The sequence below is a fragment of the Mus caroli genome, unplaced genomic scaffold (genome assembly GCF_978045245.1).
Source record: "Mus caroli unplaced genomic scaffold, Mus_caroli_1 scaffold_5, whole genome shotgun sequence".
Lineage (NCBI taxonomy): Eukaryota > Metazoa > Chordata > Mammalia > Rodentia > Muridae > Mus > Mus caroli.
In genome coordinates, this window is record NW_028227260.1 from 87,052,426 (window position 1) to 87,067,714 (window position 15,289).

The window sequence follows — 15,289 nt, forward strand, 5'->3', positions numbered from 1 at the left end:
TCCATTGTGTAAATGTACCACATTTTCTGTATCCATTCCTCTGTTGAGGGGCATCTGGGTTCTTTCCAGCTTCTGGTTATTATAAATAAAGCTGTCATGAACATAGTGGAGCGTGTGTCCTTCTTACCGGTTGGGACATCTTCTGTATATGTGCCCAGGAGAGGTATTGCTGGATCCTCCGGTAGTACTGTGTCCAATTTTCTAAGGAACCACCAGACTGATTTCCAGAGTGGTTGTACAAGATTGCAATCCCACCAACAATGGAGGAGTGTTCCTCTTTCTCCACATCCTCACCAGCATCTGCTGCCACCTGAATTTTTGATCTTAGCCATTCTGACTGGTGTGAGGTGGAATCTTAGGGTTGTTTTGATTTGCATTTCCCTGATGATTAAGGATGTTGAACATTTTTTCAGGTGCTTCTGAACCCACACCCCTATGGTCACTTGATCTTCGACAAGGGAGCTAAAACCATCCAGTGGAAGCAAGACAGCATTTTCAACAAATGGTGAGGGCACAACTGGTTGTTATCATGTAGAAGATTGCGAATCGATCCATTCCTATCTCCTTCTATTAAGGTCAAATCTAAGTGGATCAAGGAACTTCACATAAAACCAGAGACACTGAAACTTATAGAGGAGAAAGTGGGGAACAGCCTTGAAGATATGGGCACAGGGGAAAAATTCCTGAATAGAACAGCAATGGCTTGTGCTGTAAGATCAAGAATTGACAAATGGGACCTCATGAAACTGCAAAGCTTCTGCAAGGCAAAAGACACAGTCAATAAGACAAAAAGACCACCAACAGATTGGGAAAAGATCTTTACTTATCCTAAATCAGATAGGGGACTAATATCCAATATATATAAAGAATTCAAGAAGGTGGACTCCACAAATTCAAATAACCCCATTAAAATGGGGCTCAGAACTGAACAAAGAATTCTCACCTGAGGATATAGCTGTCTCTTGTGAGACTATGCAGGGGCCTAGCAAACAGAAGTGGATAATAACAGTTGGCTATTGGAGCTAGAGAAAGTACCCAAGGAGCTAAAGGGATCTGCAACCTTATAGGTGGAAAAACAATATGAACTACCCAGTATCCCCCGGAGCTCGTGTCTCTAGCTGCATATGTATCAAAAGATGACCTAGTTGGCCATCAGTTGAAAGAGAGGCCCATTGGCATGCAAACTTTATATGACTCAGTATAGGGGAATGCCAGGGCCAAGAAGTGGGAGTGGGTTTGTAGGTGAGTGGGGTTTTGAGGGTATGGAGGACTTTTGGGATAGCACTGGAAATGTAAATGAAGAAAATACCTAATAAAAATATGATTGCTTTTAGGAAAAAGCAATTTAATAGGAAAAAATAAGGTATATTCTTTTGTTTAGAATGAAATATTCTATAGGTATCTCTTAAATCCATTTAGTTCATAACTTCTGTTAGTTTCACTGTGTCTCTGTCTAGTTTCTGTTTCCATGGTCTCTCCATTGATGGAATTAGGGTGTTGAACTTTTCCATTATTATTGTGTGAGGTTCAATGTGTGATTTGAGCTATACTAATGTTTCTCTTACAAATGTCAGTGCCCTGCACTTGGAGCAGAGATGTGCAGAATTGAGAGTTCATCTTGGTGCATTTTTCCTTTCATGAATATGAAGTGTCCTTTTGCATCATGTTTTGATAACTTTTGGTTAAAGGTCTATTTTATTTGATATAAGAATGGCTACTCCAGCTTATTTCGTGGGACCATTTCCTTTAAAATTTTATTTTCCTGGCATTTATTCTGAGGTAATGCTTGTCTTTCTCATTGAGATATGTCTCCTGTATGCAGCAAAATGTTGAGTCTTGTTTACATATTTAATCTGTTAGTCTGTATTTTTACTGGGGAATTGATTCTATCAATGTTGAGAGATATAAAGGACCAATGATTGTTGCTTCTTGTTATTTTTGTTGATAGAGTCAGAATTATGTTTTTGTGGTTCTCTTATTTTGGGATTGTTATGAGAAGGTTAATTTCTTACTTTTTCTTGTGTGCAGTTTCCCTCCTTGTATTTGAGTTTTCCTTCTATTATCTTCTGTACGGATGGATTAGTGGAAAGATATTCTTTAAATTTGGTGTTGTCATAGACTATCTCAGTTTGCCCATCTTTGGTATTTGAGAGTTTTGTTGGGTATAATAGCCTAGGATGGCATTATTGTTGTCTTAGGATACATATGACATCTTTCCAAGATCTTATGGCTTTTAGAGCCTCTGTTGATAAGTCTGGTGAAATTCTTATAGGTCTGCCTTGATTTGTTAAGTGACCTTTTTCCCTTACTGCTTTTAATATTCTTTCTTTGTTTTGTGCCTTACGTGTTTTGATTATGTGATAGGAAGAATTTCTTTTTTTGTCCAATCTAATTTGTGTTCTGTAGGCTTTATTTACATTTATGGACATCTACTTCTTTAAGTTAGAGAAATTTTTTCTTCTATAATTTTGATGAAGATATATACTGGATTTTTAAGTTGGGCATCCTCACTCTCTTCTATTATTCTTAAGTATGTTCTTTTCATTGTGTCCTGGATTTCTTAGATGTTTTGAGTTAGGAGCTTTTTTTTCTATTTGTATTTTCTTTGACTGTTGTTTCATTGTCTTCTATGGTATCTTCTATGCCTGAGATTCTGTCTTCTACATCTTGTATTCTTTTGTGATACTTGCATATTTGACTTCTTCTGTCTTCCCTAGGTTTTACCATTTTCACGGTTTTCTCTGTTTGTGATTTTTTTTATTGTTTCTATTGCCATATTTAGATCCTCAGTTGTTCTGAAAATATAGAATACTTCACAATTTGTGTGTCATCCTTGTGCATGGGCCATGCTAATCTTCATTGTATCATTCCAATTTTATTATAGTGCTGCCACAGCGAGCATGAGAAGTCCTTTTTCTACCAGATAAGTTTGTGAACCCTAGGGTGGATTACTGAATTATAAGGAAAAGGAACCTGCTCTTATAGAATTATGCCACAGTGAGTATGTGAACCAATAACCGATGATGTTTGCTGTGTATATAATGATGTCAGAGAGTTCTAGTAATGAGAAAATAAAACAAAATACCTGGGATTATATGTTTTACCATGCAATAAAGCAAATTTTTATTTTGAGCTTAAGTTTTATAGTATGTAAAGTTAAATCGATTGAATGTAATTATCAATACAATCTTTAAACGTATTTTTTTCTTTTAAAAAATTTTATTAGATATTTTCTTCATTTACATTTCAAATGCTATCCCAAAAGTCCCCCCACCCTGCTCCCCTACCCATTCACTCCCAATTCTTGGCCCTGGTGTTCCCCTGTACTGGGGCATATAAAATTTGCAAGACCAAGGGGCCTCTATTCCCAATGATGGCTGACTAGGTCATATTCTGCTACATATGAAGCTAGATACACGAGCTCTGGGGGTACTGGTTAGTTCATATTGTTGTTCCACCTATATGGCTGCAGACCCTTTCAGCTCCTTGGATACTTTCTCTAGCTCCTCCATTAGGGGGCCCTGTGTTCCATCCTAAAAATGACTGTGAACATCCACTTGTATATTTGCCAGGCACTGGCATAGGCTCACAAAAGACAGCTATATCAGGGTCCATTCAACAAAATCTTGCTTGCATATGAAATAGTGTCTGCATTTGGTGGCTGATTATGGAAAGGACCCTAGGGATGGGTAGTCTCTGGATGGTCCATCCTTTCTTCTTAGCTTCAAACTTTGTCTCTGTAAGTCCTACCATTGGTATTTTATTTCCTATTCTAGATAGGAAAGAAGTATCCACACATTGTTCTTCCTTCTCTATTTTATTGTGTTTTGCAAATTGTATCTTGGGAATTCTAGGTTTCTGGGCTAATATCCACTTATCAGTGAGTGCATATCAAGTGACTTATTTGTGATTGGGTTACCTCACTCAGGATGATAACCTCCAGATGCAGCCATTTGCCTAAGAATTTAATAAATTCATTATTTTTAATAGCTGAGTAGTACTCCATTGTGTAAATTTACGATATTTTCTGTATCCATTCCTCTGTTGAGGGATATTGGGTTCTTTCCAGCTTCTGGCTATTATAAAAGGGCTTCTATGGAAATAGTGGAACATGTGTCCCTTTACCAGTTGGAACATCTTCTGGGCATATGCCCAGGAGTGGTATTGCTGGATATTCCTGTAGTACTATGTCCAGTTTTCTGAGGAACCACCAGATTGACTTCCAAAGTGGTTGTACAAGCTTTCAATTCCACCAGCAATGGAGGAGTGTACCTGCTTGCAATCCCACCAGCAATGGAGGAATGTTTCTCTTTCTCCAAATCCTCACCAGCATCTGCTATCACCTGAATTTTTTAACCTAGCTATTCTGACTGATGTGAGGTGCAATCTCAGGGTTGTTTTGATTTGCATTTCCCTGATGATTAAGGATGTTGAACATTTTTTCAAGTGCTTCTCAGCCCTTCAGAATTCCTCAGTTGAGGGTTCTTTGTTTAGCTCTGTACCCCATTTTTAATGGGGTTATTGGAATTTCTGAAGTTCAGCTTCTTGAACTCTTTGTATATTGGATATTAGTCCCCTATCAGATTTAGGATTGGTATAAATTGTTTCCCAAGCAGTTGGTGGCCTTTTTGACAGTATCTTTTTCCAAACAGAAGCTTTGCAATTTTATGACATCCCATTTGTTGATTCTTGATCTTACAGCGCAGGCCATTGCTGTTCTGTTTAGAAAATTTTCCCCTGTCTTCGAGGCTTTCCCCCACTTTCTCCTCTATGAATTTTAGTGTCTCTGGTTTTATGTGGAGTTCCTTGATCCACTTACACTTAAGCTTTGTACAAGGAGATAAGAATGGATCAATTCGCATTCATCTACATGATAACCACCAGTTGTGCCTGCACCATTTGTTGAAAATTCTGTCTTTTTTCCACTGGATTGTTTTAGCACCCTTGTCAAAGATCAAGTGACCATAGGTGTGTGGGTTCATTTCTGGGTCTTCAATTCCATTCCACTGATCTAACTGTCTGTGGCTGTATGAGTTCCATGCAGTTTTTATCACAATTGCTCTGTAGTACAGCTTGAGGTCAGGCATGGTGATTCCCCTAGATGTTCTTTTATTGTTGAGAATAGTTTTTGCTATCCTAGGTTTTTTGTTATTGTAGATAAATTTGCAAATTGCTTTTTCTAATTCCTTGAAGAATTGAGTTGGAATTTTTATGGGGATTTCATTGAATCTGTAGATTGCTTTCTGCATGATAGCCATTTTTACTATATTAATTCTGCCAATCCATGAGCCTGGGAGATCTTTCCATCTTCTGAGATCTTCTTCGATTTCTTTCTTCAGAGACTTGAAGTTCTTGTCATAGAGATCTTTCACTTCCTTAGTTAGAGTCACACCAATGTATTTTCCATATTTTTGGGACTATTGTGAAGGGTGTTGTTTCCTTAATTTCTTTCTCCGCCTCTTTATCCTTTGTGTACAGAAAGGCCACTGATTTGATTGGGTTGCTTTTATATCCAGCTTCTGCACTGAAGCTGTTTATCAGGTTTAGGAGTTCTCTGGTGGAATTTTTAGGATCACTTGTATATTTTGTTACATCATCTGCAAAAAAAATGATATTTTAACTTCTTCCTTTCCAATTTGTATCCCCTTGATCTCCTTTTGTTGTCTAATTGCTCTGACTAGGACTTCAAGTACAATGTTGAATACGTAGGGAGAGAGTGAACAACCTTGTCTAGTCCCTGATTTTAGTGGGATTGCTTCCAGCTTCTCACCACTTACTTTGATGTTGGCTACTGGTTTGCTGTAGATTGCTTTTATCATTTTTAGGTATGGGCCTTGAATTCCTGATCTTTCCAAGACTTTTATCATGAATGAGTGTTGGAATTTGTCAAATGCTTTCTCAGCATCTAACAAGATGATCATGTGGTTTTTGTCTTTGATTTCTGTATATTGAACCATCCCTGCATCCCTGGGATGAAACCTACTTGGTCAGGATGGATGTTTGTTTTGATGTGTTCTTGGATTCGGTTTGCAAGAACTTTATTGAGGATTTTTGCATCAATATTCATAAGGGAAATTGGTCTGAAGTTCTCTTTCTTTTTTGGATCTTTGTGTGGTTTAGGTATCAGAGTAACTGTGGCTTCATAGAATAAATTGAGTACCTTCTGTTTCTATTTTGTGGAATAGTTTGAGGAGAGTTGGAATTAGGTCTTCTTTGAAGGTCTGATAGAACTCTGCACTAAACCTATCTGGTCCTGGATTTTGTTTTGTTTTGTTTTGTTTGGTAGGGAGACTCATAATGACTGCTTCTATTTTTTAGGGGAAATGGGACTGTTAAGATCGTTAATATGATTTAACTTTGGTACTTGGTATCTGTCTAGAAAATTGTCCATTTCATCCACGTTTTCCAGTATTGTTGAGTATAGCCTTTTAAAATAGGATATGATGATATTTTGGATTTCCTCATGATCTGTTGTTATGTCTCCTTTTTCATTTCTGATTTTGTTAATTAGGATATTGTCCTTGTGTCCTCTAGGTATTCTGGCTAAGGGTTTAAATATTTTTTTGATTTTCTCACAAAACCAGCTCCTGTTTTGGTTGATTTTTTGAATAGTTCTTTTTGTTTCCACTTGGGTGGTTTTTGCCCTAAGTTTGATTATTTCCTCCTTTCTACTCCTCTTGGGTGAATTTGCTTCCTTATGTTCTAGAGCTTGTAGATGTGCTGTCAGACAGCTAGTGCATGCTCTCTCTAGTTTCTTTTTGGGAGCACTCAGGGCTATGAGTTTTCCTCTTAGGACTGCTTTCATTGTGTCCCATAAGTTTGGGTATGTTGTGACTTCGTTTTTATTAAACTCTATAAAGGTTTTTAATTTCTTTCATTATTTCTTCCTTGACTAAGTTATCATTGAGTAGAGTGTTGTTCTGATTCCAAGTGAATGTTAGCTTTCTATTGTTTATGTTGTTATTGAAGATCAGCTTTAGTCCGTGGTGATCTGATAGGAGGAATGGGATAATTTCAATATTTCTGTATCTGTTAAGGCCTGTTTTATAATCGTTTATATGGTCAATTTTGGAGGAGGTACCATGAGGTGCTGAGAAGAAGGTATATTCTTTTGTTTTAGGATAAAATGTTTTGTAAATATCTGTTAAATCCATTTGTTTCATACCTTCTGTTAGTGTCCGTGTGTCTTTGTTTAGTTTCTATTTCCAGGATCTGTCCATTGGTGAGATCAGGGTGTTGATGTCTCCCACTATTACTATGTGAGGTGCAATGTGTGCTTTGAGCTTTACTCTAGTTTCTTTAATGAATGTGGATATCCTTGCATTTGGAGCATAGATATTTAGAATTGAGAGTTCAACTTCGTAGATTTTACCTTTGATGAGTATGATGTGCCCCTCCTTGTCTTTTTTAATAACTTTGCGTTGGAAGTCAATTTTTTTTCGATATTAGTATGGCTACTCCAGCTTTTCTCTTCAGACCATTTGCTTGGAAAATTGTTTTCCAGCCTTTTACTGTGAAGTAGTTTCTTTCTTTGTCCCTGAGGTGAGCTTCCTGTAAGCAACAAAATGTTGGGTCCTGTTTTTGTAGCTGTTCTGTTAGTGTATGTCTTTTTATTGGGGAATTGAGTCCATTGATGTTAAGAGAAATCAAAGAAAAGTAATTGTTGCTTCCTTTCATTTTTGTTCTTAAAGTTGGGATTCTGTTCTTGTGGCTGTCTTCTTTTAGTTTTGTTGAAGGATTACTTTCTTGCTTTTTCTAGGGTGTACTTTCCATCTTTGTGTTGGTGTTTTTTCTTTATTATTCTTTGAAGGGCTGTATTCGTGGAAAGATGTTGTGTGAATTTGTTTTTTTTTTCATGGAATACTTTGATTTCTCCATCTATGGTAGTTGAGAGTTTTGTTGGGTATAGTAGCCTGGCTGGCATTTGTGTTCTCTTAGTGTCTGTATAACATCTGTCCAGGATCTTCTGGCTTTCATAGTCTCTGGTGAGAAGTCTGGAGTAATTCTAATAGGACTGCGTTTATATGTTACTTTACTTTTTCGCTTACTGCTTTTAATAATCTGTCTTTATTTAGTGCATTTGTTTTCTGATTATTATGTGTCAGGAAGAATTTCTTTTCTGGTCCAGTCTATTTGGAGTTCTATAGGTTTCTTGCATGTTCATGGGCATCTCTTTCTTTTAGGTTTGGGAAGTTTTCTTCTATAATTTTGTTGAAGATATTTGCTGGCCCTTTAAGTTGAAAATCTTCATTCTCATCTACTCCTATTATTCATAGGTTTGTTCTACTCATTTTGTCCTGGATTTCCTGGATGTTTTGAGTTTGGGTCTTTTTGCATTTTGCATTATCTTCGATTGTTTTGTCCATGTTCTCTATAGAATCTTCTGCACCTTAGTTTCTCTCTTCCATCTCTTGTATTTGTTGATGATGCTCACATCTATGGTTTCTAATTTCCTTTCTAGGTTTTCTATCTCCAGAGTTGTCTCCCTTTGGGTTTGCTTCATTGTTTCTACTTCGAGTTTTAAATCTTGGATAGTTTTGTTCAATTCCATTCCCTGTTTGGTTGTGTTTTCCCTGTAATTCTTTAAGGGATTTTTGTGTTTCTTCTTTAAGGACTTTTGTTTAGCAGTATTTACCTGTAGTTCTTTAAGGTCTTCTACCTGTTTAGCAGTGTTCTCCTCTATTTCTTTAAGTGATTTATTAATGCCCTTCTTAAAATCTTCTACCACCATCATGAGATATGATTTTAAATCCATGGCTAGCTTTTTTGGGTGTTTTGGGGTATCCAGGACTCGCTGTGGTGGGTGTACTGGGTTCTGATGATGCCCAATGTTCTTGGTGTCTGTTAGTAAGATTCTTCTGTTTGTCTTTTGCCATCTGGTAATCTCTGATGTTAATGTTCAATCTGTCTCTGGCTCCTGCTTGATCATCCTCTGATTCTGTTAGCCTCTGATAGCATTCCTGCGAGTCCAACTCTCACTTGAGTTCCAGTGGTCAGAACACTTTCTGCAGGCAATCTCCTCTTGAAGAGCAGGTGTCCAGAAGTCTGGAGCTCTGATCCACCTTCTGAGTGCTGGGTTCAGATCCCTCCCTTTACGCCAACTCTCCTCTGGCAAGGAAAGCGCCCATGGTTATGGGTCTCAGCTCTGCCTCCTTGCTGAGAATGAAGGGCCGATGGGACCATGCCCATGAATCTCTGTTGCTTCTGTTGCCCATGTACTCTCAGGTGATCACGAGGTCCTGTGTGTGCTAGGTGTCCTGGAGCACGGAGAGTCCTCTGGGGCCCTAAACGCCTTTGGCCAGGTTCATGTAGAAGATGGTGGGGGTGGTCCCACCCGGAAGAGATCTCAGCCTCTGGTAGGGTGGACTTCCTCTGTCCCTGTTCCTGCTGGCACAAGACCCTCCTCGATTCTTTGTAGTTGATGTTGAGTTCCACTAACTGGTGATCCTGAGGTCCTGCAGCTTGGAGAGTACTCTAGACTTCTGGTGGCTTCTGGTGGGTTCAGGCAGAAAATCTTATTTAACCTTTTGATCTTCTGATTATGACAGAATATAAAATCTTCCTTAGAAGCGTAGTTTTTCCAACTCTACATGTGAATGAAGTCTACTCATCCATAACAAAGTATGGAACTTTACACACATTTGCACTTTACTCTTTCTTTCCAACTGTTTTTTTTTCCATTATATAAGTTTCATCAATAGTTTGTTTTTTATTTTAAGTGTTCTATGTTGACTTTTGTGTTATTTATGTATACATTTTGGTGAATTTTTATGTATTTTTACTTGCTATTTCTCATGTTATCTTCAACACTTATGCCAGTTTAAACGGGCATAGAAAAGGAGAAATGATGTGATTATATTATAGTACCCAAAATAAAAGAAAAGATATAGTAAAAAATAAACACTATGACTGAAAGATGGAATCCTCCAACTCATTTTATGCATATGATGGGTCTCCACATAAATTTCTATTCCTTATTTAAAATAATGTTCAACATTTGAAATAATATGAATTCTTGTCTTTCACTTTTGTCCTATAAAGGATATGCCTATATTTCCTCTTATTGATTTTTTTTTTTGTACTACGGTGGGTTATCTTTTCAACATTTAATTCTCCAATCTCAGCAAAGGTTAAATGGTAATCTGGCATTATAGATTACAGTGTTAAATACATAGATAATATGTTCCAAGTAGATTGATTTAAATGGATCAATTCTGTTTTTTCTATAATTTATTCTAATTGCTCTATTGAGATTCCCTTCCAACCAGTAATATATACACCACACAATCATTTATGTAAACTAAGAACTCATTTGTTTTTGCTTTTTATAGAATTAAAATTTTATATATTACTAGAGTCTACAGTCTCCTTTCTTTCTTTACTTTAAATATTTATTTATTTATTTGATGTATGTGGGTATATTTTTTTTAATTTATTTTTTATTAGGTATTTTCCTCGTTTACATTTTCAATGCTATCCCAAAAGTCCCCCATACCCACCCCCCTAATCCCCTACCCACCCACTCCCCCTTTTTGGCCCTGGGGTTCCCCTGTACTGGGGCATATAAAGTTTGCAAGTCCAATGGGCCTCTCTTTGCAGTGATAGCCTACTAGGCCATCTTTTGATACATATGCAGCTAGAGACAAGAGCTCTGGGGTACTGGTTAGTTCATATTGTTGTTCCACCTATAGGGTTGCAGTTCCCTTTAGCTCCTTGGGTAATTTCTCTAGCTCCTCCATTGGGGACCATGTGGTCCATCCAATAGCTGACTGTGATCATCCACTTCTGTGTTTGCTAGGTCCCGGCATAGTCTCACAAGAGACAGCTATATCTGGGTCCTTTCAGCAAAATCTTGCTAGTGTATGCAATGGTGTCAGCGTTTGGAAGCTGATTATGGGATGGATCTCTGCATATGGCAATCACTAGATTGTCCATCCTTTCGTCACAGCTCCAAATTTTGTCTCTGTAACTCCTTCTATGGGTGTTTTGTTCCCATTTCTAAGAAGGGGCAAAGTGTCCACACTTTGGTCTTCGTTCTTCTTGAGTTTCATGCGTTTAGCAAATTGTATCTTATATCTTGGGTATCCTAAGTTTCTGGGCTAATATCCACTTATCAGTGAGTACATATTGTGCGAGTTCCTTTGTGATTGGGTTACCTCACTCAGGATGATGCCCTCCAGGTCCATCCATTTGCCTAGGAATTTCATAAATTCATTTTTTTAATAGCTGAGTAGTACTCCATTGTGTAAATGTACCACATTTTCTGTATCCATTCCTCTGTTGAGGGACACCTGGGTTCTTTCCAGCTTCTGGCTATTATAAAGAAGGCTACTATGAACATAGTGGCACATGTGTCCTTCTTACACCACTTTCACCAATGGGTATATTTTACAGATGGTTATGAACCTGCATGTGCTTGTTGTGAATTGAATTTTTAGGACCTCTGCTTCCTCACTCCAGCCCAAAGATTTATTCATTATTATACATAAGTACATTCACTATAGCTGACTTTAGATGTACCAGAAGAGATCATCAGATCTCATAACAGGTGGTTGCGGGCCACCATGTGGTTGCAAGGATTTAAACTCAGGTCTTTCAGAAAAGCAGTCAGTGTTCTTGTCCGCTGAACCATCTCACCAGCCCCATCTCTCTTCTTTCCTTTGGATGGTATTTGACTACAATTATGGATAGTATAACTAGTAAGCATGTATATACCATTGAAGCTGTTACTACTTCAATTAGAGTTAATAGTTATTTACTTAACATGTTAATCCTATCATTTGCAAAATGTAAGGATCTTGTTCTCTGGTACAATTGGTTTTCATACTGATATTTGCTGAAATTCTTATGCTTTTTATGAACTTATCAATCTTCAGTTATATATTTTATTATATTTTCTGTAGTACAACCCCTTTATTTCAATAGAGATTCTCTTGTATATATTTCTATTTTCTTCATCAGTTCCCTCCTTCCTCCTTTCCTCTTCTCCCTCCCTTTCATTTTCATGTTTATTTACTTTATCCCATTCCATAAAAAAATATGTTTTTTTTTTCACTTTCTATGCAGCAAACATGGAAGGCTCCATAAGTCCAGCATTCTTGTAGCCTCATCTAATTACATGCTGCTCTATTCCACTAAAATGTAGATCTCCTGATCCTACCTAAAATTTAGACGCGTGTAAAGTGAAATACGAATAAAAAATATAAGATGCCTTCTCTAAAGTTAATTCCTTGTTTTCCATATTCCACTTCACTAGCTAAAGTGTTTCTACTTGAATTTTTGCTGAAGATTCACTTCCCTGCCTTTGAGATACTAGTACATGCTCAATGACTCAACTAGGGAAGTCAAAGGTTTTGGAAGAAGAGAAATATGACATGAATAGAGGAAAATTTTCATTAAATTAATTTGGCATATGTACTCAAACTCCTAATTTGATAAAGTGTACAACAAGATAAGCACATGATATGATTGCAGTTTGCAGATAGAATTGTATTAATCTGTCATTTGCAGACAGTGAACCATGTGACTTCCATATTGGAAACAGGTTAGTCAGTGTATTAGTTAGGGTTCTCTAGAGTCACAGAACTTATAGGTAGTCCTTATATAGTCAGGGAATTTGTTGATGATTTACAGTCTCTAGTCCAATTCCTCCCAACAATGGTCAGCAGCAGCTACAAGTGGAAGTCCAAGGATCTAGCAGTTGCTCAGTCCCACAAGGCAAGCAGGTGAAGAAGAGAGAGTGAATCTTCCTTCTTCCAATGTCCTTATGTAGGTCTCCAGCAGAAGGTGTGGCCCAGATTAAAGGTGTGTGATACAAGCCTGAATGTGGGACTTGCTCTCTCCTAGATGACCTTGAACTCAGTGATCTCCTTGCTTTAGTCTCCTGGGATTCATATCCACTATGCCTAGAGATCTCTGTGCCAAGATCCAGGTCAGAAATTTGTACCTCCCATCCTCAAGTTCAGGATCACAGGTGAGCCTTCCAGTTCTGGACTGTAGTTCTTTCCAGATATAATCAAGTTCACAACCAAGAATAGCCACTACAGTCAGTTAGCTCCTTCCTCCAACTGTGTGCCTCAGCAAGTATTTCCCAGCAATCATGCAAGGAAGCAGTGTTGAGAACAGCAGGGGCTGTGAAAATGATCTCTTTGGGACTAAGGAGGAGGGACTGGTAGTGGGTCATGTGGACATTAGTTAACCATTCGTCTGTAGGCTGCTTAACCAAGCTCTCTACCACATGGGAGGTTGTGATTGACAGGTTCTGTCCCATAGTCAGCTTATCTGAGTCTTTTACTATACCTGCTACAACTCTCATCATAAGGACACAATGTGGCCTGCTGGACGCTACTGGGTCAAGTTTCCTTGAGATGTAGGATGCTAGCTTTTTCCAAGGGCCCAGTATCTTTGCTACCACTCCCTTTGTAATCCTGTTGCTCTCCACTACAAACTGTTGGACACGTTTTGTGATCCAGGAAGTCTAAGTGCTAGAGCTAAAACCAGAGCTAACTTGATTGTGTCAAAAGCAGTTTGCTTTTCCCTTCCCAATGGAACGCTTGGTTGTTGTTGGTCAGAGGAAATCATCTGACACTTTATGCAAATTTCAGTATCCTCACTGTCTTATCTGGCATTGTAATATCCAAAATGAATTCAAGACCACCCAGTTCTTTCCACTTTCCAAAAGGACTTTCCAAACTGTACTAGCAGGCCAAGTGCAGAGCTATATAAGGAAGCTGGCTGACTAAACAAATGTAAAAACATAGTTTCAGTGGTCAAAATGATTAAGCCTGAAACTTCCAAAATAATATTTTCTGTTCTCAGAGAAATAACCATAACAAAAATAACAGTTCTCAGAAGAATTCTTCTGCCCCTCGTCCCACACTGAATTCTGAGAAAGGTCACAAACCACCCTGATCTTGTGGATAGCTGTGATGTTAATAGCTGTGATGTTAAGAGTTGACCCATAAATTCCAAATGTAGTATTGCTTTGCTAATCAAGTCATAATAACCCACCATGGGGGCAGGCAAAGTGAGTCACTAGGCTAGAGGTAGTCACTATACAAACCAACTGATGCCTAAAAAGGTTACTTGCTACACCATTCAAAATAAGCCAGCTACCCTGTTGCTCATCTTTCCCTTACAATTATCCCTGGCCATCTGATTCAGTTTTTATTCTGTGGTGGTCGCCTGGAGGATGGTTTCTGTGAGTCTTGTGTGTTTCTCTGTGTTAAGATTGGTTTTGTTTCTGTGGGATTACTGCACTGCGTTATCTGGACAGCTTCTGTTATGTGTCTTGTGTGTCTCTTTGTGTTCAGACTTGGACTTGTTTGAGTTATGGCCTCTGGGAAAAGCCTAAGAATCCTGTCAGACCTTGTTGCTGACCTCTACCTTTCAGATCCTCAGCACCCCTGCCACCCACTCTCCAACTTTAGGTAGCAGCAGGCAGGGCACAGCGGCCTGCCCACAGACCCAAAGCCTAGGGAGGAATGAGCTCAGGAAACCTGGAGCAAAAGAGGGGTGGTCCCTGAGAAGTCAGTGGCCCCGAATGTTGCGACTGCTGAAAGGGAGATGGAAGAGGCTGTGTTAGTGGCCTGCCAAGAGCACCCTGTGTTCGTTGCCCTGGCTGCTTCTCATACTTGCCTAATAATGTTTCACTTTCCCCTGCATTCCACCTGCCTGCCTCCAGGCTTTGGCAGTAAGCCACAGCTCCTCTTGTTAGCAGAGAAAGTGCTTTCACTTTGAGATGCCAGTTGCCCAGTGCAGCTGACTGTGAGTGCTACACTCCCTTCCCTCACCCTGTGTCTTCTTGGGTGGCTGTGTATTTTCCTGCGGCCCCAACCCTGTTCCCATCCCCCCTCCTGCTGCTGGCCATGAGTCTGTCCTGAGCTCTGGCAAGGGAGAGAGGCATCTACCCACTCAGGGCGTCTCCTGCCCAGTCTGCCCTGCTCTCTGAGAACTTACTGCCCGCTCCCTGCTCAGGGAGTCCAAAGTCTCAGACATTCCCAGGGACCAAAGAGTGGCCAGCACTCAGCATGTGGCCCCGATGATGAGCTTTCAGGGAGTTCTGTGGCCCAGGAAGCAGGTGCACCATGTTCCTGCATCTCCTTTGGTGGCCCTGTCCCCTCCCCCCAACACTCACCGGATAATTGTTAGTAATTGTTGCTGGTTCTCTTCACCACAGAAGAAAGGCAGAGAATTCTCTTAGAAACAAACAAACAAACAAAATGACCTGGGCATGGATGGGAGGTCCTCTCAACTGCTTATCATGGACACTGGGTTCATGCAAGGTAGG

The 15,289-nt window shown here is 39.1% G+C and overlaps 1 non-coding gene and 1 pseudogene across 1 annotated transcript; both read right to left on the bottom strand.

Moving 5' to 3' along the window:
* Positions 1-2,797: 2,797 nt before the first annotated feature.
* Positions 2,798-2,901, bottom strand: LOC115030118 (U6 spliceosomal RNA). Its single transcript, XR_003835746.1, has one exon. It is a non-coding gene; the product is annotated as a U6 spliceosomal RNA (small nuclear RNA).
* Positions 2,902-14,792: 11,891 nt separating this feature from the next.
* On the bottom strand, positions 14,793-15,056 carry LOC147004670 (Nuclear RNase P; annotated as a pseudogene).
* Positions 15,057-15,289: the final 233 nt, after the last annotated feature.